General features: G+C 38.6%; 1 long non-coding RNA gene across 1 annotated transcript in view; it reads right to left on the bottom strand.

Annotated features, from left to right (window-relative positions):
• LOC141793502 (uncharacterized) overlaps positions 1–23,290 on the bottom strand; it is a 41,194-nt gene extending 17,904 nt beyond the window's left edge. The window contains exons 1-2 of the long non-coding RNA XR_012598412.1: positions 23,139–23,290; positions 22,971–23,034 (exon numbers count right to left, since the gene is read on the bottom strand). This is a non-coding gene — a long non-coding RNA (uncharacterized LOC141793502). The remainder of the gene's footprint in view (positions 1–22,970; positions 23,035–23,138) is intronic.
• Positions 23,291–25,233: the final 1,943 nt, after the last annotated feature.

The following is a 25,233-nucleotide window of genomic DNA, read 5'->3' as shown; positions in this document are numbered from 1 at the left end:
CATCTATTTTCTTATGGAGCTTTTTACACTTTCTATACACTTTCTGACTTTGGTTTTCTTGATTGCTGCTGTGACTTCAGATTCGTTTTACTTGTTACAACGACAATAAAGTTCTATTCTATTCTGTTCTATTCTATTATGCACAAGCGAGTATGAAAAGTCTGTTGGCATGTAAACTTCCTGTTCCCGTAGTTATGTTAATGTTTTTATTTGTGTCCTGATTTTCTACACACCAAAGGAGATTACGTGTGATCGTACATAGGCATCCTTTCTGAGACGTGATGTCAGCTCTTTCAGCCGTCTCCAAACCTCTGCTGTGAGCTGTAGCAGAGATATAGCACGCTGAACAAACTGGAAATGAATCTCTTGTGAGGAAGTTATGAACATTGGTTTGTGTGTTCAGGGATCAAAGTTGAAATTTTGCTGGGAAAAAAACCCAAAGTTTTATCATTGTGCTAACAGCGAGCATATCAATGTAATTTCTATCTGTCAACTGAGCGGTCCTCGTGCCCGTAGTGTAGCGTACAGCTGGCCGTGCAGGCAGGCAGCCAGACACACAATGCATGGCGCACAGAGAGAAGGGAGCGACAGAGAGAAGCCTCCGACCACCAAAAAAAGTCGCTAGATTTGTTGCTAGTCGCTTTTCTCTCATTTTCTCGCTGGAGGGGTCCAGAAAGTTGCTAAAAATAGCGACAAAATCGCTAAGTTGGCAACACTGATGACTGGGGAGACAGTTTTTGAACTATACTGCAGCCAGCCACCAGGGGGAGCAGTTTTTGTGGAGACCTCACTTAGAGCCAAGCAAGAAGACGTCTATTTTATTCATTTATTTATTTATTTTACATTTTTTCTAACTTAACCTCTGAAAAATTATTGTCCAGATGTCCAGGAACTTCCCCGAGCTGAGTCCTGCAAATGGACCATTTCTCAAAGGCAGATCACCCTCAATGAGTTTATTCTTATCATCAAAATATTGAATGATAATCAAAAGTCGTTTGAGAAGGATGCATCCTGTTAGAGTCCTCAATCAGTGGAGACTTTTATATATTTTTTTAAGTCCAAACAAGAGTCGATCTCTGTCTTCTTGCTTCAATCTGCAACAGCTCATCTTTTTCCAAGTGTCAACAAACCACAAAGCACCATCCTTCATGCATGTCATTTTCTTACTGCCCTCTACTGGTCTGGTAGTGTATTGCGATTACTTTTTTTTCTCCATACGTCACTGGTCTGATTTACATAATCCACCCAGGTCTTTGGCCACCGGCATTACTTTCCACAGAGTGTGCTGGATCAGGAAAATGATCGGTGTTGTGACTTTCAATCTGTGATGTGGTAATGAATACCTGCTTCAAGCTGTAATCATCCACTTAAACCATTTGGATTCAGCAGCTCTGCTCTGTAATCTGATTATTCCCGTTGAAATCAGACAGTTCTGCTTCAAACTGGTTTAGTTTGGAGGTAATTTAGTCGGTACGATGAGTAATTTGCTGCCATCAGCTGCAGCTACGATCTTCAAACTAAAGCTTTGGCTCAATATCATGAAAATGCAAACCTGAAAATAAAAACATGTGATAAATCTGTTGAGTCCTGTGCAGCAGAAGAGAGATGAACTCTTGTCTTTTGTAAACCCTGCATGCACACAGAGCAGAGCACATTTGTCAAGCAGCTTCGTCCTTATGAGCGTCTCTTGCTTGATCGCAGTCATTACTGTAATCTGCTGCTCTGAGTCCAGGTGAGCGCGAGCAGGGTCTCTGAGAGGATATCACAGCATTAATTGATGTTTAGCTCGATCAGTCTCATAGGTGCTGAGTGCAGGTGCAGTGGCAGAAGTGATGAGAATGCCCTCCCTCTGCTCTGCGCCATTACTCACCTCCACCACTAAAATCACCTCCTCTCCTGAAGGCACCGTCCTCGGAGGAGGAGCTGACACGTGCAGAGTGTTTATATTACTCTGAGTGATTAACATGAGGCTCACAGTGACGCATACAAACAAAATCATACGTGTGATTAGCATGACAAAGGATTTTGAGGTCATGTTTTGCTGTTTGCAGGTGTCACTGCCTCTAAAAGTTGAAGACGTCTTTAGAGAAAAACATGTTGGTTTTCTGCGTGATGTGCAACCAGCTGCAGCTTTCTGTGCCCCACACACCGAGCATCCTGCTGTAAACTGGGCGTTTCATCTCAGGGAAGTAGCGAGCAGCCAAGAGGAGGCCTGGCTGCAACGCCAGCCAAGGCAGCTAATTACATTTTCCATCTCGACAAGAATGGAGGATTCCTTCCTATGTTATTAATCATAATGAGGGGAATATAATAAGCTACCATACATCATGCTGTTGACAGTCGTAGTTTGCCATTTGCAAGCCCAAGCATTCTTCTTCTTTTAATGGCCGTAAACTGAATTAATGTGCGCTGAGTTCGATGCCCGTAATCAATTGTGGATGAGATTTAAGGCCTTTTAGCCTCACCCTCCAAGAGTTTGGACCGGCATCAAGAATCTTTCTGGACAGAGACTCCCTGTAGGTGTTTGTACTCTGTGCATGCTCCACTGTGTGTGTATAAAGCTGTTTCTCTTCAGGACTACAGGACAGGGCACTGGTATGTTCTGGGCAGGGGTCTGCAACCTTTACTTTCCTAAGAGCTGTTTAGCCTCAGCTCACCTGGATTAAAGTCATTCTAAAGTCACAACAACTACTTTATCGCCATTATAAAGACATTAGAGTCTATAAAACTCTATACAAAGTTAACATCTAGAGAGTAGTTATCTAAATGAGAAGGGTTTTTTTTTTAATTATAAAATTGTACATGTGATTTCTTCATATTTTCTTTTAAAAATTTGTATAATTTTTTTTTAAAGGAAATCAAAAATCAACACAAAGATTGGAAATTTGGAAAATGTTCAAAATTTGCAATTTTTTTCCCCAATACTGAAAAAAAAAATAATCAGAAATTTGCCAAAATTTCTCATAATTTTAAAATTTCAAAAATTTGTAAAAACATAAAATAATTCTCAGAAATTTGATTTTTTTTTCCAAAAAATGCAAAAATAAAAAAAAATTAAAATTTTTGCCAAAATTTCCAATAATTTTGAAATTTCAAAAATTTGAAAAATAAAAAAGAAATCTCAATAGCTAGCAAAAATTTTGATATTAATTTGAAAAGGTTAAAAATTTGCAAAATTTTGAATTTTTAAAAAAAAATGCAAAAAAAAATCAAAATATTTGCCAAAATGTTGAATAGTTGTGAAATTTTAAAAATTAGTAAAAAAAAAATTGAATATAATATTTTGCCAAAATTCCACAACTTTTGAAAATGCTAAAAAATGTGCAAATTTTGTTTTTTTTTTAAACTGAAAAAATACAAAAATTTGCAAAAAATTTTGAATTATTTTGAAATTTTAAAAATTCATTCGAAAGAAAAAACATTTACAAAAATTATTATTTTTGAAAGAATAAAAATTATTATTATTTGATATATTGATTAATTAGCTCAACTATTGATTTTTGGTTGGTGCCAATGTGTTGGTACATATCAAGCATGTATATTAATCTAGCACATTGGTAGTCAAATCCATTCATACACACACATACACAAATTTTTTTCCCAAATAGTTAGTGAGTTACGACAAAAAGACTGGCTTGCATTAACTGATTGGGACGCCCCTGCAGTTGGATTCCTATGCAGTATCCTAATACCCCAGATATCGCCATAAATCTTGTCTTTTCATTTTTAAAGAGCAGTTTCACTTTTCTTTCTCGCCCAAATGATTGAGGAGTTAAGATACTTTAAAAAGCACTTGTAAAATGGGAGCGTAGGCTCTCTGATGGGTTTTGAAGATTTAATAACAAAGTAACTATTAGATGTTTATAAGTATGTTGCTCTAGCTGGACATGTTTTGGAAGTAAATAAGTAATTCTAAAAAATATTTGCAATTTAAACTATCTCTCAATCCCCAAAAATGTGTATTTGGTCACAGCTTTTTCATAATGTCAGCTAATTAAATTATTTGTTTAGAATGTGAAGTAAAAGTTTCTACCTGTGAAAATGGAAATTTGTTTGGGTGCTGGTTTAGCCAAGGAGTCTTGGTCTGCATCCCCCATGAGGAAAGCCCTCAAGTAGGTGGTCTGGGTTGGTGTCCAACCTGTGGCACCTTTCCCACCCCCTACTATCACTCTGTTCTTGCTCCTGCCAATGTCTCTGATCAAGGCCCCGTTCACACAACAAGTTTTCACCCGAAAATGAAAAAAAGATGCAGAAAAAGAAATTGTGTTACCATGGAAACGCTCAGTATCTATGCTGATGTTTTCAGTCCGTTTGGTCACCAAACAGCTCCTCACACGAGCTTTAAATCCTGTGTTTTATAAACTAAATAATTAAAACCAAAACCAACATGAACATATTCAGTGTCACAGTGACAACATCAGGTTTCCTTTTCTCCACATTTCCTGTTTTAAACCATCAAATACGTCACATATGAACCTAACTGTGTGGATATTTCTCTGTAAATTCACTGTGTGAGTGTCTGCAGAAGTGTTTTGGTCTCAGATCTGATGTTGAAGGCGACAGTAAACTCCAAACCGTCGGCCATATTTCTTCCTCTGCTGTCATCCTGAGCCAGCTGAGGGGCGCCGACTCCACGGCCGTGTTTAATAACGGTGAGAAAAATGAAAAGATCCTGAAGGTAGCTATACCTCCTGAACGGCTATCTGGAGAGAGAAACAGCACTGAGATGTAATTTATGGCGACTGAGCGCGCGGCCCTCAGGCTTCTCCTTCCACCGGAAAAAAATCGCAGAAAGGAACAAATCGGAAATAAAGGCTTCCCTCCTCTTAATCCTGCTCACCTTAAGGGTGAGGGACACAGGTTAAAGACTTCACAGCCCAGTACAAGCCAGATAAGGTCCGAGTCAGTCTGGTCAGTGCTCCGATAACTTCATCAATCCTGGAAAATGCAATCAGATCCAGTCGGACTCAAAGCCGCCGCTGCCCTCTGGGAGCCGGAGAGAGACATTCATTTTGGCGAGGAGGGCACACAATCTCCCTTTTGTAATTAAGAGTACCCAAATAAACTGTGTGTGTTAGCCCTGAAGTGAACAGTTAGAAACAAATAAAAGGCTAATGAAGAAATGATTGCTCTTTTACAGGAAGAGGGAAGAGAAGGAGTGTGAGGGCAGAGCGCCGGGTGGACGCAGCGCTCCAAACTCGCTTTGCTCACGGTTAAAATCAAATGAGGACGAGTTTGTTTGTGCGTAAACACGTGCATGTGATTGGACTTTATGTAAGAGCTTCTCAGACCCAAACATTAGAAGAAGAAAAGGAGAGAAGACGCTGTTATCAGTTCCTCCTTAATCACGTGTTGTTAAAATCCACGCTGCTCGCTGACTGGAGCTCATGGGAGTCGATGTTTGACAGTTATAAAATGACTAAAATACGTTCAGATGCCTCGATGTGTCCCTGATATATGGGTTGTTGGTATATGACTGAGAGGTGACTAACCAATCAAAATCTTTGTCCTGCAAAGACCTGCAAACTCAATCCACCCTCCCACTCGACTTCCAGTTTTAAAATCAAACAAATAAAAGATGGTGTCAAAAAATTCAAACTTGGAGGTTTATTTTCTCATTTGGAGCTGAAAATGTTGTTTGGTTGACGCTGGGCTTGATATTTTACCTCTTCATCATTTTGACAGAGTTGTAAAACTTGCGTAATAATGAACAATGATCACTCAATTAAAAAACTAATAATGAGACCAATTAGTTATGAGTTAAATACTTTAGCATGTCATCACAAAAGCCAATTAAATACAACATGTGACTTTGAGCAGAGCAGTTATATTGCCCATTAGGTAGAACAAGAAAACATTGATTTAAAACAAAAAATAGACAACTATAGAAAACAAGAAGAAAGAAAGAAAGAAAGAAAAAAGAAAGAAAGAAAAAAAGAAAGAAAAAAGTAAGAAAGAAAGAAAGAAAGAAAGAAAGAAAGAAAGAAAGAAAGAAAGAAGAAAGAAAGAAAAAAAGAAAGAAAAAAGTAAGAAAGAAAGAAAGAAAGAAAGAAAGAAAGAAGAAAGAAAGAAAGAAAAAAGAAAGAAAGAAAGAAAGAAAAAAGAAAGAAAGAAAGAAAGAAAGAAAGAAAGAAAGAAAGAAAGAAAGAAAGAAGAAAGAAAGAAAAAAAGAAAGAAAAAAGTAAGAAAGAAAGAAAGAAAGAAAGAAAGAAGAAAGAAAGAAAGAAAAAAGAAAGAAAGAAAGAAAGAAAAAAGAAAGAAGAAAGAAAGAAAGAAGAAAGAAAGAAAGAAAGAAAGAAAGAAAGAAAAAAGAAAGAAAGAAAAAAGAAAGAAAGAAAGAAAGAAAGAAAGAAAGAAAAAAGAAAGAAAGAAAGAAAGAAAGAAAGAAAGAAAGAAAGAAAGAAAGAAAGAAAGAAAGAAAGAAAAGCTTTTACAGCAAGTGGAAATGAGATTATCAGCGCCAATACTACTGGTTACAGGTTATTTCAAGATGCTACTGTCAGACAGAAAAAGGACAGAAGAGCAGAAGAAAGATAAACAGGAGAGAGATAGAGCACAAGCTAAAGGCTAAAAGGGCTAACCTGTTTGTGCTAATGTTGACTCCACCTAGGGTTGCCACCCTACGCGTAAAATACGAAGTCGTCCCATATTTGGCGCTCAAAAATTCACAAGCTAAGGATAAAACATGAGTTAAAGGCCAATACATGTAGTCAGGACCATAACATAAGCTAAACACTAAAAAAACAAAGCTAAAGGCTAAAAAAAATGAGATTAAGGCTCAAAACATGGTTTTAAACACAGGAGCTAAAAGCTAAATTACAAGCTAAAGCATATATTATGGGGTCAAAGCTAAAACATGAGCTAAAGACTGAAACAAAAGCTTAAGGCTACGTAACGAGCTACAGACCTAAACATGGTCTAAAACACAAGAGCTAAAGGATAAATCATGGGGTCAAGACTCAAACATGAGCTTAAACTTAAAAAACAAGCTTTAGTCTTAAAATGAGCTACAAGGGTAAAACATGAGCTTTAGGCTAAAACGAAAGCTTAAGGCTACATAACAAGCTACAGACTTAAACATGAGCTAAAACACAGGAGCTAAAGGCTAATTCACAAGCTGAAAAATAAAACATCAGCTAAGGCTAAAACATGTAGTCAAGACTAAAACATGAGCTAAACACTAAAAAACAAGCTTAAGGTTAAAAAACAAGCTAAAGGTTAAAAAACAAGCTAAAGGATACAAAACAAGCTAGAGGTTAAAAAATAAGCTAAAGGATTAAAAAAATGAGCTTAAGGATAAATCATGAGCTTAAGGCTATAAAACAAGCTAAAGGTTTAAAAACAAGCTTAAGGATAAAAAATTAGCTTGTGGATAAAACATGGGTGAAAAGCTATAAAACAAGCTACAGACTAAAACATGGTCTAAAACAGAGAAGCTAAAGGCTACATAACAAGCTTAAGGATAAAACATGGGGTCAAGACTCAAACATAAGCTAAAGACTAAAACATGAGGTAAAGGCAAAAAAAAAAAAAAAAAAAAAGCTACAGGCATGGGGTAAAACATGAGTTAAAAGCCAAAACACAAGCTAAAGGCTAAAAGGGCTAATGTGTTTGTGCTAATGTTGCCTCCAACCCACAGTCAGCAGTTATTCTGCAGTGGTCTGTTCAAACTTGAGAGTCTATCAATAAAATGAAGAGCCAGGTTACGTTAGCTCTGCTTGGTGAGGTTGGAGTTGGTAGATGAGCTCTGGTAGGACAGAACCAGGATTCACTAACGTTACACGTTACAGACACGTCTCAGAGCACCGGGCTGTGAGGAGAGAGAAATATAGCAGCTGCTAAACTTCGGTACAAACTGACAAAGCTAGCTTGTTGGCCTGGCAGTCACGTGACCTGAGCGGTGCCTCTGATTGGACAATCAAACAATCCAACTCCTAAACCACAGAGTTAGAAAAAAATCACTCACTGTCCAGTGTGTGCTGATAGAGAAATCAGCGTTTCAGACCCAAGCTGTTTTTTGAACCATGCTGTAAATATGTTTTTATTTCTGGGTGTGGACGTGACTTCCAGTCTTTCTGAAGCCAGACTCATGTGGATGCTCTACAAACAGCAACTTTTAGCACTTCAGCATAGGCTTCATTTTTCCTGACTGGATGTTGCCCCTTGGTCCTAGCACTGGGCTGCTAGCGCTTCATATAGCGAGCTACTAAACTACGGTACAAACTTACAAAGTTAGCTTGTTGAAGAAAGAAAATTTGTTAGAAAGCAAACCTGGTTAAAAGTCACATCTTTACGACAGTGTGCGTGAGACTCCAGGCCAGAAGGTGGCACTGCAGTCTGGTTAAAACAGATCCTCCACTTGTTGATGTTTTCCATCCACTCCCTGATTCCTCATGAACCTGTGAGTCGTTTACCATCTGTATAATTGGTGTTCTTTATGTAAAAGAGTTGATAAATAAACAAACTAAACTATGAAAAAAAGTTGTTTAGGGTTTGAAAAGAAGCTGCTTCCTTCACGTGTTTTTTGAAAATAAAGAAGACCAAAGTTTGATGCTTTAATGTGTGGATTTGAAATGATAAACTAAAGCTCTTCTCACTCTGCATTTGAGATTTGAATTGATTTTTAGAAAACCTTGAGTTCAGTTTTGGATCAGGTGTTTATTTTCCTGTTTTTGCTTCTTTCCAACTGATCTGAACCCCTCCGTCTAGCCAGGGTCTGGATCTGTGAAGCCTTTAAACACATTAAGCCTCGCTGAGCGTCCCGTAATTAAAATCTTTCTCAGTGTCTCTGTTACTCTGCATTTCTCTGAGTGTCTGCGCTGTTTACTTTTCTCGGCAGATAACTGACGGCAGATCAAGACGCCGAGCCATTTGCGATGAAAGGTTTTGACTGCAGAGATGAAAGTTTGTGAATTCCAAAGTGCAACTCCGTCTCGGGTTACAAAGGGAGGTCAATCCACTTGTGGTGACTCAGATTTTAGCGGTGAGGGCGCCATAGGTGGATGAAAACACGCAGCCACAACAGACGTGACAGCTATTTCAAGATTTCAGCTGTCTCGCCGTGTCGACCCGCTCAGAAATCCACTTTTTATCGAGGAGGTTTCTTCACATGTCGTGAAAATCTGTGGAAAGTGTGCAGCATACCGTCTCAGAGCGGCTGCAGAGGCTTGTTTTCCTCCTGGTGTATCAGCGCTCATCTGAAACGTGATCCTCCACATCTGCAGCCACATTCCCGGCTACTGTAACGGAGGGGGTTGTTTTGTTCCACTGCACTGCAACTTTGACTGTCCACCCATAAAAGTGTCAAGATTGAAATATCTGGATTAAGAGCGGGCGAAGCGGCCCGCGTGAAACGTCTCCGTCGACGGCACGCAGCACGGCCTTCAGCAGGAGGAAAACGCATTAGTCCCCACGGATCGCTGTCCTTCAGAAACCAGATCTGCTGCTTTTATTAAGAAGGACACAAGTTAATTTATGTCAGAGCTTAAAATGAGCCTGTTGCTGCTTCTTGTGTTAATGATGAAGCAGGTGTTTTGGGGGTTTTCGCCTCACAACAGCAACTGGCCCCTCTCGAAGCTGTGTTTGGATAAAAAAGCGCTGGATCTGGATGATCGGTGGCTCTTTGAGTGAAATAAAAGATGTTTTATCAGACTAAGCCCTGAAGATGACAAGGAAAACACATTAAAGAATATGTAGGGACATGTTTTCGATGCCCTGAAGGCCTCCTGAAGAGGCTCGATGATGGAAACTGAGCACAGACGTCAGACGGCAGCAGAGTCAGAGAAGGAGCGTGACACCCTTGAACTCTGCGCGGCGAGTCTGTGCACGCAGAGGGCCCCCGCTAACGTCGATGCATTCCCATCTGCCATTGTCTTGCCAAAGCAGAAGCTTGAAGATCAGAGCTGGGAGAGAAAGAAAACACGCCGTCCCTTCCCCCTCGCTCGCGCCGTCACAGTGATCGACACTCTGACTCATGGCGTGAACGCCGAGCAGAGGCATCTGGACAGCATCTCCTGCCTCTTGAAACGTTTCGTCGCCGGCTGCGAGGGGCAGAGTCATTTTCATTCCAGTGCAGGCGCTCTGCTCTTCCACCTGTCATCTGCACTCGGCGCTCGACCTGCTGACAGCTCCTGAACGTGAGGGGGAGTCACAACAGCAGGGCGCCGGGGGAGAGGTGTGTTGATGTGGAGTCTGTGCTAACATCATGTTCCTGTGCTGACTGAGCGCTCATTACCTGGGAACTACTAAAACTCACCTTTATGGAGACTTATGGTACGGCACAGAAAAGAGTTACCAAGACGATGAGAGCTAAAATAGAAAGGCACGGAGGTAACGACTGTCACAGGGCTCTCGTTATCAAAACAATAACAGAAGGTGGAGACCAAGGGTCTTCAACCTGCAGCTATAGAGCCTCATGCGGCTCTTTGATTTCTTTGCAGTGGCTCCTTTTAGCTTTACAAAAACATTGTTGGAATAATGAATTATTTTTTGCAATAAAGCTTTCAAATTTTTCTGATTTTTGAAAATTTTCTGATTTTTTTTTATTTTTGTTTTTTTTTCAAATTAAGAAAAAAAAAGCTAATTAAAAATTAATTGTTGCAAGTTTTTTTTTTTATTTTGGCACATTGTGTTCAAATTCAATTTTTAAAACAAGTTTGAAAAAAAAAACTGCATTTTTTGAAAATCAAGCAATTTTTTCATTTCTTTTTTTGCAATTTTTAAAAGTTTCATAAGATTTGGAATTTTGCACATTTTTTATTTTTTTTGTCATCATTTAAATTTTAATTTTTACTTTTTTTTACTTTCTTTTTTATTTATTCATATCTTTAAAGAAAAAAAATATGAATGTCATACATTTGCAAAATTGATTATATCTCAAAAATGCAGTTTTTCAAAAAAAAAAAAAATGTTTGCAAAAGAATAAAAACCAGACAAAAACACACATAGTTTGTTGTACTAAATGACGTACAAAGGAATTTCCAACACAGTCAAATATTTAAAAGAAAATGGATCTTAAATACAAAAACATCTGAATGAGCATAATAATACTAAACAAACTACAACTGAGGCAGCTGAGTTTAGCTAAAGCTAGCTGAGGTTAGCCAACAATGTTGTACTGAAGTGCCCATACAGCAGAGAGGTGATAAACTGTTTTACATTTGATTTATTATGAGCCACATTCACCTGAAAAGTTCAGAAAAAAAAATCTGTTTTAAGATACTAGAAACAAAAATGCAGCCTCAATGTGTTGTAAATATTGAAAGAAATGGCAATAAATACAGACAATGGGTTAAAACAGGAAACTACACAATCACATTTTTTCTTACCCCATTTGTAGATTATTTTAACTCCTCACAAGCCGTTCAGACCTCATTTTAAGCTTTAATGTGTTAAAATAAGACATTTCTCCGGACTTCTTGGGTGAATATGACTCATGTTTAGACAAATACGACATGGCTGTCAGCTCCTCATCGCTCTTTCCTCCATTTCCGTCCTTTCTTCTGACTCAAACTTTTGTTATAATTTGTTAAATCCTCTAATCTTTGCTGTTAGGGTCACTCCAGATATCTCAACCCGTAACGAGCCGTCTCATCCCTCAAACAACGGGACTCTTCCTGGTTTCACAGACCGGGTCTACGAGGGGCACTATGAGCACTTCCACTCTGCAGGAGACAGTTTGAATTTCACTCTTAAATTTCAATTTGTATCTTGCTGTTTCCTCCTGTGCCCATACATGGGGCTATAATTACATTTGGGCGACGGGGGTCTACACTGTTTCAATTAGGAAGGAAGGGGCCCGTCTCTGCTGTAGGCCCACTCTGTGATCCAGGCTGACATGTCATGTGATCACATGATAAGGCCGACCAGGCAGGACACCCACCTGGGTGTGATTGTTGAGAAAAATATTGCCTAGTTAAAGCACTACTGCAGCGAAAATTTACCTTGGTGCAAAACTTTAGTAATGAAGAAAGTGCATTACGTGGCAGTCTGATTCCAAATGTTCCATGTAGGAATAATTAGAAATAGAATAAGCAAAAATTTAATGTCTGTCTCTCTGCAGGTGACAGGAAATTGTCTTAGCCATGGTTCCTCGGTGAAATAACAACATATCATAGAAGAACAATTAGACAGAAAAGTACGCCGTTCCAGCTCGCCGTACGGCCTCCCAGCCTGCGGGGGTCAGACATTAATCCAGGAATCTCATCAGAGTGACTCGAACACAGGAGTGGCAGTCCATAACAACCCCACCAGATCAACGGGGAAATAAGTTTGACCCGCTGCAGTTTGTTACTTTTCCAGAGCCTGGATACAGATCTGCAGCTTTCACAGGATGTCTCCTTCACAGCGTGTGAGAACGCCCACAGCCACCATCGCCCAGGAGCTGACATGAGGGGCTCCGAAGCCTTGAAGTTGGCGCGTAATAATCCCGCAGACAAAGCGGAGAGTGTTCGCAGGAACACAAATACCACCACCATGTCTTTACTTTGAGTTGAGCCGGCACAGGTTGGTTCATTCAGCGTTTATCTCTGATCTCTGAGCTGGAGCTGCAGCGCCCTCAGCGCCACGGATGCTGAGGGGGATCAGGTTAATGGCCATTAAGAGTCCAGATGATCAAACTGATGAAACCTTTTTATCTTTCACGATAAGGACAAAGGTTTCTGCCTTTTCCTGAGACAGCTGCGTTTTTTAGAAACATGTTTTCACAGCTTCACAAAAGGAACACCACACACACATACTGCGAAGGTACACTGCAAAAACATGAATCTTATCAAGTGTTTTTGTCTCATTCAGTAGAAAATGTCTTTCAAGACTCAACCTGAGCCACATTCACCTGATCAGTCTACAAAATGTCTTGTTTTAAGTTATTCAAAGACACAAATGAGCAAAGTCGCTTGTATCAAGACAATTTTCAAGTTTTACGCAAATTTTCGGCCAAGTTTCTTTTGGTCTATTGGCAGATTTTTTTTTACTTGTTACAGCAATTCAGACCTGATTTTAATCATTTTTCTGGACTGGTCAGGTGAATGTGGCTCATATCAAGTCTGAAAAGACAACTTTTTGAAAAAATAAGACAAAAGCATTCAGTAAGATTTCAGTTTTTTTGCAGTGGATGTTTTTAAAACACGCTGGAAGATCAGCCAACTGCTGTAAAAGCTTAGATCAAAGATTAAAGGATCAGTTCATGTTTTTCTTCTGAAACAATCAGACTGACCCACTGCTGCGTCCATCAGGGTTAATACGTATCATTTTGTCGTGTTACACTTGAAAAAACTGAAATCCAATCAAGTGTTTTTGACTTATTTTAAGTTAGAGCACATATTATTTTTTTCATTGGCAGATTTTTTTTAACTTGTTACAGCAATTCAGACCTCATTTTGTCATCATCAACATCATCATCATCATCTTTATTGAAAGACTCGAAGTGAATTAAAAGAAAAAAGAGAAAAAAGACAGACACAACAAGAATATTATAAAAGACAGCTGTACCAGTGCTTCCACAGAGCTGACTGTTTACGTACAGCACTGATAGTGGGATTGACCAAAGTCTGGACCAAAGAGTTTTCACAGTCATTGAGTCGACACATAAATCTGTACATTAGGTGTCTCATAAGAGCACTGAATGAGTTTACATGAGCTCGACAGAACAGCAGGCTGGCACTGATGGATCGCGGCTTTTTTAACAGAATCCTAAAGGCATCGTTATAGGCTACTTTGAGTTTTTGCAAAGAGCTCTTTTTATATTAACACCACAGTGGAGCTGCATACAACGGTGTGCAAAATGTCCTGAACAGATTAATTTTTACATTATCCCAGCACAGGAATTTGCGGACCAAAGTATTGGCCTGAGCATACAGTATACGGCACTGGCGAACAATATCATCATCATCACACAGCCGGTCTGTGATAGGTGACCTAAGTACTTTGTTTTTCCACAGACACTCAGCTTTTTTCCAGACAAATAGAAGTCTGGATAGCAAAGGTCTTTGTCTCCTTTACATCTGCAGATGAGAACCACACTCTTTTTAGCATTATAACGGACATCAAATTTGAAACCATAATCAGAGCAGACGTTTAGCAGCTCCTGAAAGCCAGCGCTGCTCGGGGAGATAATGGCCAGGTCGTCAGCGTACATAAAATGGTTGATCAGAGTGTTACCAATCACACATTCAGTTCTACAGTTATTCAGCCGCTGGGGCAGCTCATCCATATACAGGTTGAATAAGACTGGGGACAACAGCGCCCCCTGCCGCACTCCATTATCCATTTGTCTTGAAATAACTTGAAAAAAAACATTTTTATTGACTTTCAAGGTGGAAGTGGCTCATATTGAGTATAATAACACAAATTTTATTTTTTTGCAGTGTAGAATAGAATACAATAGTCACAGCAGCATTTAAGAAAACAAAGGTGATAAAGTGTATAGAAAGTGTAAAAAGCTCCATAAGAAAATAGATGCTGACAGCTTGTCCATCATTGTCCAGTCAGCCAGCCTCCACCTCCACAGGGTCCAGGACTGAGCTTCTTCAGCAGTCTGTTCAGTCTCTGTCTCCTGGATCCTGTCTGCTCACAGCAGGTGAAGCTCTTCACATGTGGAGTTGGTGTCTGGTGTTAGCTCTGTTAGCCATGTCTGTGAATAGCATGATGCTACTCTGCCCTCTGGTATTCCCTCTGTTGCTGGGTTAGCACAGCTAGCTCGTCCATCTTATTGGAGATAGATCTTACGTTCCCAATAACGATGGATGGAAGGACAGGTCCATGTCGTCACTTCTTAGCTCACACCTGAGAACCAGCACGTCGTCCTCACCTCCTTCTCCTCACCTTGTGGTAAACATCTGGCCTAGCACCAGTTAGCATTGACATGCTACAGAGTGCTAATAGCTGATTTCACATGTAAACAATGCAGCCATGGCTACATGTAGGATCTCCAGACAAACACAGGAGAAAAAGTAGTAAAAATATCACTGAAGACACAAAAAGTTTGGTGTCCATGACCAACAAATGAGCCGTACAGAGTAATCGTCCACTCCAAATACAAAAATGACGAAAAAGAGACAAAGAAATTACAAGAAACGGACAAAGGAGAGAGAGCGGGCAGCACCTAGTATCGAAAGGAGAGATATAACGTGTTGAATGGATTGAAAATGAATCTCTTGAAGAAGTTTTGTACATTTGTTTGTGTGTTTAGTGATGAAAGTTAATATTCTGCAGAAAAAAAGTTTTATCCATTAATGCTAACCACTAGCATATAATGCAATTTCCAATGTATGTTAGCATCAAGCTAAAGCTTAGCAGTTTAACTAAACAGTAACAACCTGTAAACTCTCTTGTAATTGAAGGAAGGTTAAGGATTTATCTTTAGTCTCCTGGGATTGTTTCCTGTGACACTCTCCTCTCTTTAAACTTGCTTTCAGCGCAGATTGTCTAATCTGAGGAACCAGATAAGAGGAAGAGGAGCAGTTGTGGAGGAAGTGCCCTCATCAGGCGAGCAGCCAGCATCCTCACACTCTCTCATCTCTGAGCCGGGGAGCAGATAGGGGCCAGAGGAAGACGCGCTGAATTACACATTTGACTTATGACTTTCCCTAATCGTGCAATCTGCTGTGTGACTGACGCCGGGTAATGGGCTGTGGACGGTAGTTTCTCACTAAGTGCCATCATTCTTAGGTTTCAGGCTTCAGTAGCTTTGTTTTAGCTGTCAGAAATGAAAAGCTTAATTATCAAACGCTCCATTTATCTGAAGGACGGACGCTGATTCTCAGGAAGGGACGTTCCTGAAATCATGTCAGAGATACAAACATATGAGCACAAACATGGTTTACAGAGAGAAACAGATGTAGAGTCAAGTCCAGATCACAGGGATCCTGTTCACCCTGGATTAATCCTTCTTTATGACGTCTATGAGGAGAGCAATGCTGGGGGAATTCCTCATCCTTCTCTTTTTGTTTCTTAGATTGTTGCAGTTACCTCCGACAAAAAGCAAAAGACGGAAATCAAACTCAAGTCTTGAAAAAGCACACTTTAAACTTTCGTTGTTGTTAAAAACTCATCCGAGCAACTGTTGTACCGTAGTGGACTATGATGATAATCTACAGCTGCACGCTACGTCATCCTCTCTAAAAATAGACTGACATACCATGATGCATTGCGGCTTCTCCCTGGTCTAAGTGTTTTCAAGTAGCCGGTATTTTGAAAAATGAACACCCTCCCTTCATTCTTTTTTAAAAATATGCTCAACCGCACCTAGCCGAGCAAATCCTCCGGTTTGGATGAGTGCAGCTTGAATCATGCCGAACCTGTAGGTGGCAGTGTTTTCAGACGTGAAACCTGTGCCAGCCAATCAGAATGAAGAAATGAAAAAACTCTGTTTTCCTGTCTCCATGAAACTTAAGTTTTCAGAAAACATTAGCTGTGTCCCAATTCAGGGGCTGCAGCCTACGTAGGCTGTAGCGTTTGGAGGACCCGGCCTTTGTAGCCTGTGTAGACCACAAAGGCTGAGCTGAACTGAGACGGTCTGGTCTACGAAGCATTTCCCGTTTGTCACCCTAGACATCACACAGCGCCGCCCTCACCTGTCAGGCTTACATTAATTTTAAACACATGTAAACCAAAACCTCACATTTAAACAGGATGATTTTCACTATCTTTTTATTACTTTATTATTATTATTATTATTATTAATTATTATTATTATTATTATTATTATTATTATTATTATTATTATTATTATTATTATTATCATCATCATCATTATTATTGTTATTATTATTATTATCATCATTATTGTTTATTATTATTATTATTATTATTATTATTATTATTATTAATATTATTGTTATTATTATTTTCATCATCATTATTATTATTATTATTATTATTATTATTATTATTATTATTATTATTATTATTGTTATTGTTATTATTATTATTATTATTGTTGTTGTTGTTATTATTGTTATTATTATCCCTACTGATAGAGTATAGAACCACCATTTACATGAGAGTAAGGCAACAACGTACATTTTCAACATTCGATCAAGTGCTGGGAGGATGATAAATAAAAAAGTATAAAATAAAAGCTGCTGAAATGATTTAATGTCTTTTTTGAATTCCCTGTAAAAATAAATTAAAAAAAACACCAAGTACGTTTTTTTCTCCAAGAGAGTTTACTTTTATGAACAAATTTTTATATAATAATGAGAAGATTTCTAAAGAACTATTTTTCGTCAGTATATCACTTGAAAAGAGCCCAAACACATTTTCACACAGAAAAACAAAATATTCTTTCACGCTTTAGAAACACAATCACATAGTTGTTGCCAGAAATCCTTCTTATCTGGATAAAACAGGAACTCCTTTTGGAGTTCGGCCATGTCCAGCATGTTCGGTGTTCATGCGCAATGAATCTTGGGATATGTGAGGCTATGAAGGATTCACCGAACCCGTCCTTCGCGGCACCTGAAACGGAGGACGGATTCGTCGGCCGCATTTGAAGGAGCCTCCGTATTGGGACAGCCTCCGACGCACCGCTGTGACGTAATCGGTCTACAAATCCAGCCTCCGTAGGCTGCAGCCCCTGAATTGGGACACAGCTTTTGTTTTAGTGACATAAAACTGCAGTTTGGTGTGGATGACAGGACTGAACGTTTAGTAACACATGAGGTTTTCCAGATACCCAGGTACGTGTGGACATGGTCTTCGAAATCTTTGCTGCATAGCAGAAAAACAGTGCAGTGGTTTATCTTTCTGTGGATGCACCAATCTGATCCTGGTCTCAGAAACTGGTCGGACACTGACTCAAAAGGGGTCTCAGTGACAAAAGGCCAGTCTACAGGACAGGTCCACCCTACACCAGTCTGTACATTTTGCTCTGCGCAGCTAAAATATGGAAGAAGATGACGTCACTGAGAGCGGCGCCACGAGCTCCGAGTGCACAATGTTTAGAAAACAGAGAAGCTCGTTTACCGTAACATTACAGGCTAAAACAACAACAATAATAATAATAATGCATTTTATTTATATTGCACTTTACATTTACGCAACCTCAAAGTGTTACAGAGTAAGACACAAATTAAAACAATTTAAAAACTATATAAAAACAATTAAGACACCTGAAAAATCCTTTCTAAAAATAGATTCTAGGAGTTAAAATGGAGAACACAGTACTGCCAACTAGCTAGAAGCTTTTTTAAAAAGATGAGTTTTAAGATTTCCTTTGAAATCTTCTGAAGACTGTGGGGCCCTCAGGTGGTCAGGGAGCTGCAGAGGGAAAAGCCTGATCGCCCATGGTGTGGAGCTCAGTTCTGGGGACCTTGAGGGTGTTGGTGGCAGCAGAGCGAAGGGTACGTGAGGAGGTCTGGGGGGAGAGGAGTTCCTGCAGGTAAAGGGGGGCATGTCCATAAATGCACTGGTGGGTGAGAAGGGAGACCTTGAAATGAATTCTGTATGCAACCAGGAGCCAGTGAAGGGATTTCAGGATGGGGGTGATGTGTGTGAGCCTGGCAGCGCTGTTCTGGATGTACTGGAGCTTCTGGATGCTCCTGCCAGGGATCCCGATGAGGAGCGCGTTGCAGTAGTCCAGCCTGGAGGAGATGAAGGCGTGAACAAGCTTCTCTGAATCTGCCAGGGTGAGTGTTGGACGGATTTTTGCAATGTTCCTGAGGTGATAGACGGATGTCTTACAGAGGTATAACAAACTATCCACAGGCTAACTGCAGCTAAAGTTAGCATCCTGAAGCTAACACAGAGACAGGGGGGACACTGAGGAAAAGCTCTTCCATCTGCTCCACAGCACACAGCATTTAAAATACTCACATTTCCAGGGTCCCAGGTTTGTTGGAGGATGGTTGGTAATGCGCCTGGATTCAGGACCAGTCTATTGGCTAGCCCTCTGTTGGACTGTCCAAAGTTGGAAAAGCAGTCGGCCGTGAAGTGACTAGCACACACATGCTCAGTTTTACTGAGTGTAGCTGGAACATTTCCTGATAAATGAACTCTAGACACTTAGTCTGTCTTCTTCTGAGATGGAAGCTTGAGCATGGAGCTATGTGGCTGTTTATAGCCAAAAACAGAGCAGTGATGGCTCTTCAACTTTGGCATTCTCCTCCCTGCTGCAGCGGGGAGAGGAGTGGGCGGGGAGCGAGTTCGGGGGTATCTGCTTCGGTGGACCAATCAGGTCAGACTTGCTCCTGATTGGTCTAAAGAAGGAATCGCTGACGTCGGCAAATCCCCAAAATCCAAACAGCTGGTTTTAGGTCAGGATTTTACATTAACAAGCTCTACTAAGAACAGGTTTGTCATTAAATATCACATTTTGTGGGCTGGGAGGAAAGACAAAGACCCACAAATTTTACCAAAAGACTTAATAAAGGGATTTTTTGCACAATATGGGACCTTCAAGACAGTATGCAAATTTTCAGCAAAATTTATCTTGTTCCATTGGCAGATAATATATATATATATAGGCAAGGCAAGGGTAGGTCTGTAGCACATTTCAGCAAGGCAGTTCAAAGTGCTTTACAGGCAGAACAAATTATAGAAAACAATTAAAATTCAATTGAAAAGGAGATTAATTAAAAGGATACAATAAAACAAAACAAAACAACAAAAATTAAACAAAAGATTAAAATAGATTTTAAAAGAGATTTTAAAACAGATTTGAAAAACAGATTTTAAGATAAAAACAGATTTTAAGATAAAATTTGCAGTGCAAAATTAAAGAGAAGATATTAAAATGATATAAAAATGATTTGTTAAAATGCTCTAATAAAGGCAGCTGTAAAAAGGTGAGTCTTCAATCTGGATTTAAATGAGCTCAGAGTTTCAGCAGACCTGATATTTTCTGGCAGCTTGTTCCAGATATTTGGAGCATAGAAGCTGAATGCTGCCTCTCCATGTTTGGTTCTGATTCTGGGGACTGAAAGCAGACCTGATCCAGAAGACCTTAGTGGTCTTGGTGGTTCATACGGGATCAGAAGATCATTGATGTATTTTGGCCCTAGTATATATATATATATATATATATATATATATATATATATATATATATATATATATATATATATATATGAATTTTACTCATTATAAACATTTCAGACCTCATTTTTGTCTCAATAACTTGAAATAAGACATTTTTCTTGACTAGTCAGGTGAATGTGGCTCATATCAAGTATAATAAGACAATTTTTACTCTAAACGAAATTTAAAAAAAAGACTTGATAAGATTTCAGTTTTTTGCAATGGATGTTTTTAAAACATGCTGGAAGATAAGTGAACTGTTGTCAAAGTTTAGATTACAGATACAGAAAATAATGTAACCTGTGTGTGCTTTATGTTTTACTGCTAAAGGCTAATCCTGTTCAGACTGATTTTTTTTTTTTATTTGGATTGCCTATAGTTTTTTGCTGTCTTGTTCTTTGTATGACACCAAAGCTGCAGTCTCAGGACTCCATCGGAAACAGATTTTGTGTATCAGCAGAAACCATAAAGCTTGCATATTAAATTAAGAGCAAAAAGAAAAAACACATTTCTTCAGACAGAGGACTGAAAATGTTCCTCCTGGTGCCTTTTTATCCAAACTTGTATCATATTACCTGAAATCATTCTGACAGTGTTAGCGCTGAAACTGTGACTTCTCTAACATCCTAAATGCAGATTTAAAGATAAACTAACTCCTCCTCAGCCGAGAGCTGAAACTGTAAACGTGAATCAGCAGCTCCATGCGTCAGCGTCGTAAAGCCGAGGCTCTCTGACGCTCTGAATGTGAAGCCGAGTGTTTCTAAAAGTCAGAATGCAAACTCAGCAAAGCCTCTCTGAATAAATACAAGCTGAGTGAAAGAAAGCAAACAGGATTTTGTTCATTCATATTCTTCATATTTCATTTCCTCTTTCTTAGCTCTTGCTGTAAAACCATAAATCTCCAATTACCAACTCTGCCATTTGTTTTAAGCTAAAAGAATAAATGAATAATTCCTCATTCGTCGGCACAAAGGCCACAGCAAAGTGCATTAAAGTGACAGGCGACGATACGGAGTTTGAATCCATACGGAGCTGCAGAGAGCAGAGGTAAAGTCAGGGAGGATGGAGATACTCATCATGCTATGCTAGCTGAAGGGATTAGAAAGAGCAGACTGTTGAGCTACTTTGGCAGAAAAGAAACAAAAATGTAAAAACAGAAACAGGTAAAGGTTAGGCCTGGGCATGATGAGTCAGAATTTACAGTCGTGGCCAAAAGTTTTGAGAAGTTTTCACAAAGTTTGCTGCCTAAGTTCTAAGTTTGTATCAACGCTAAAGTGTGAAAGTGATCAGATCAACTGCAAATAACTGCTAATTCACTCCTTACCATGAAAAATGACCTTAAAACAAAAAACTACTGCACCCCACCAGGCCAGGCTTCTGGGCGCCAGAGAAAACCAAGTGAACCAAGCCATCGAGAAGCTGTGGTCAGTTCTCAGAGAGAAGGTGGACTAACAACAACCCAGAATCTGTGATCAACTCCAGACAAGACTAGAGAAGAATAAGTCTTCATCAGTTAAGATTTTACCCAGAAACTGGTATCCAGCATGCTGAGACAAACTGCAGAAGTCTTAAAAAAGAAGGATCACTTCTGTAAATATTAAGTCTTTGCTTAAACTGCATGGATTCTTCAATAAAAGTTAACACACATATGGTATGCTTATAATTCTACTTCATTATAGGAACATCTGACAAAAGGTTTAAAAATTAAATATGGCAGCAAACTTTTTGTCATGTACTGTTGTGGCCAAAAGTTTTAAGAACAGCACAATTTTTTAATAGTTTTTAAAAATATTTTTATTTTATTTTATTTTTTATAAAAAAGAGAGAGAATGCCATGATTTTTTTATAATAATTATTATCATTTTATTCGAAAAAAAATGTATATAAAAAGAAGAGAATGGCATGATTTTTTTTATAATTATGATAAATTTTTTCTAATTTTTGTTGTAAAAAAAGAGCGAGAATGGCATGATTTTTTAAAATTATTATTATTATTATTTTATTCAAAAAAAATTATATGAAAAGGAAAAAATGGCATGATTTTTTTTTATAATTATGATAATTTTTTTCTAATTTTGGTTATAAAAAAGAGAGAGAATGGGATGATTTTTTTTAAATTATCTTCATTTTTATTCTATTTTTTTATATATAAGAAGGAGAGAGAATGGCATGCTTTTTTATTATTATTCAATTTTTTTCTTATTTTTTTATATAAAAAAGAGAGTGGATGGCACAATTTTTTTGTTGTTATTATTTTTTTTCATTTTGATTTTTTTAATATAAAAAAGGAGCACAAATTTTGGATTTCACACAGAGTAGTTTGCTAAATCATAAAAGAAATTCTGCATTTTATATAAGTTTTTTTTTATTTAAGTGCAATTTTTGACTCAGAGCCTATTGTATATTTTCTTTTTTTTATATATATATATTTTTTTGGATTTTTGAAAATTATTGATATTCCAATTACAATAGTAAAAAAAGTCCTGAGAATTTTTTTTTTTTTTCATATTGAAAGGGTTATTGCACTATAAATGCACTATCAAAAAATATATTTTATGTATTAGTGGTTAATTTGGTCTCAAAATAATATTGTCAACAATATTGTTGACCAGGCAATCAATCAATCAGTCTTTATTTGTATAGTGCCAATTCATAAACATTATCTCAAGACACTTTCCAGAAACATATACACTGTTGATAAAATTTCATTAACAGAAATCCAACATGAAGACAAGATGAGTCTGATCTCATCTTAACCCACCATGAGCACAGGACTTAAAAAGCTACGATGGAAAGCAGTTGTGGGACAATATATCATCCAGATAAAGTACAGGTGAAGAAATCAGCCTCTTCTGTTCCTTCAAACCACGAGCGACCACCACGGCCTGCACCCAGGCCTCAAACCAGCTCAGCAGCTTCAAACCCCAGTTTCAGAAAACCTTCAAGTAGCTTACCTTGCTAAGTCAGCTTCTTATCTCCACACCTCTCTGCATCTGCTCCTTCTAGCTCCATTAATCCCTGTGATATTCAAAGCAACAGTCAGAAAAAAGCAGAAAAGAAGAGTTGGGTTGTCTAGTGAGGCTGAATGTGAGGCCTACTCAAACCACCAAACTGCTACTCACCTGATCGAGCTTTTTTTCTCATGGCAAACACTGTGATACTGCACTTAACATCTCAACTTGAGAGTTTAGATCCACATTTTCTGTCTGGGTTCATCATAAAGGACAAGTTTCCTCATGTTTTTCCACATCTCTGTCGAGTCACTCAGGCAAAAGTTGAGCTGCTGTTTGAGAGGGGCTTTTATTCTGAAACCAGGGATGAGGAAAGCTCACTTCCTGTGCTGGGTGGGGCAAACCAAAAGATGTATTTTTGTGTGTGAATTGTTTTTCCTATTTGTATTCTTCATAAATACACCTTTTTGTTTTATTAAATCAAATTAAATTTGTGTATTTAAGTCTTTGAACTCTTTTGTTTGGAAGTTTTCTGCAAGAACTTGTGTTTCCTGTCACTCCAGGCCAGTTGGTGGCAGTAGTGCACCCATGAGCTTGTTTGATAACCACAGTTAAATAACAAAGAAGAAGAAGAAGAGCAAACACATGTTACTGGATTGTTTGGATCACCTCAGTGAAGGTAAGACAACCAGTTTTAAGATTTTATCCCTACTTGTACAACTATTATTTCCTCAACTTCAGTTTTTTTTTGTTTGCAGTATGAAGGGAGCAACAAGATAAAATTTTAAGTTGTTGTTTTCAAACTTTCCGAAAGTCAAAATAACAGAAACTCTCACGTAGATCAAATCAAATCCAGACACTTTAAAGCAACACAAGCAGTTTTAACATCATTAAACATCAACTTTCACAATGAAAAGCTGATTTTTTTCACAAAGAAATCAGCTTTATTTAATGTTTTTTTGTGCCACAGCAGCAGACCGTCTCACCAAACCTGTAGGATTCACAATCACTGTCATGATCAAACCATTTCTCATGACATGATAAGTAAAAGCAGCCGTCCTCTCCCTCAGCTTCCTCCCGCCTCCTCTAATTGAAACAACAACCGTCTAACTTTCCTGTCGGTGTCAGCAACACGCCAGCCAAACCACTCCCATCCAATCAGGTTAATTTGCATCGGGCTGTGGCGGCGGCGGCGTCACGCTGAGAGTGGCTTCGAGTTGAAAATGAGTCCGTCTCCTTTTCTCCTCAACGACAGACCCACTGATGGAAATGTGGAGACGACAGTCTGATGGGTGTTTTTAGAATAAGTGCAACAGGGAAATCTCAAAACAAGCTGCGAGTTTAACATCAGAGAAAACCGTGTCTGCTTCATTTTGAACTTACTGGACAGAAAATAATATTAATGATTTATTAATTTCCGATGAAATAAAGAAGCTTCAGCGTTTTTTTTCCAGACATTTCTTGCAGTGTGTTTGCTGCAGCTCAGTTGCTGCCTAAGCAGGCGGATCCTCTAATGAACCAGCGGGTATCAGCAGATGTGGGTCTATAACTTAATTTGCCCCCTCAGCTATAGAGCAGATCCTATGGCGTGTAAGTGGTCTTGATGGATGAGCAGCACAGCTCATCATACCCCCACCCTCAGCACCCAGCACCCATCAGCTCTGCGTCCACAGGCCCAGGATTAGCATGTAGCTGCAGATTCAAGATGATCTCTCCTCATTGTTTCCACGGATCATTTATGATCACTGACAAACAGCTCGTCGTTGTTAGATGTTTGAGACGTGAATCTTCAGTACAGAGGGGATACAACTGGATTAACTGTAATATCAAAAGCCAAAATGTAACAAATGAGGCCCTTCGTTCTGCTAAGTCTACAGTGAGAAATAAAATGTATTTATTTATTTATTTTGTATAATGACATATTTACTTAAAAAATGAACAAAATCTGACCATGTAAGCTGAAAAACCAGAATGATTTACATAACATGCTGGTTCAAAAGTGACCGACACCGATCAGGTGGACGATGATGAACACTCATGTCTTTGCACCATGCTTTAAAGTAGTGCTGTCAGGCGATTAAAAAAAATAATCTAATTAATTACAGGATTTGTATTTAATTAATCTAATTAATCGCATTTTAATCTCATATCTGCTTAAGGTCCCAAAATAAAGAATTTGAATTCCAGGACATAAAAATTACATTAAAAGACATTAAGAAACATTTAAAAATAAGGTGGGAATATAAACAACACATTTTTACGTACC

The sequence above is a fragment of the Halichoeres trimaculatus genome, unplaced genomic scaffold (genome assembly GCF_033239565.1).
Source record: "Halichoeres trimaculatus isolate MK-OKI-2021-1 unplaced genomic scaffold, fHalTri1.1 fHalTri1_scaffold_7, whole genome shotgun sequence".
NCBI classification, from domain to species: Eukaryota; Metazoa; Chordata; class Actinopteri; order Labriformes; family Labridae; genus Halichoeres; species Halichoeres trimaculatus.
The sequence above is the reverse complement of the archived record's forward strand: the minus strand, read 5'-3'. Positions and strand labels throughout refer to the sequence as shown.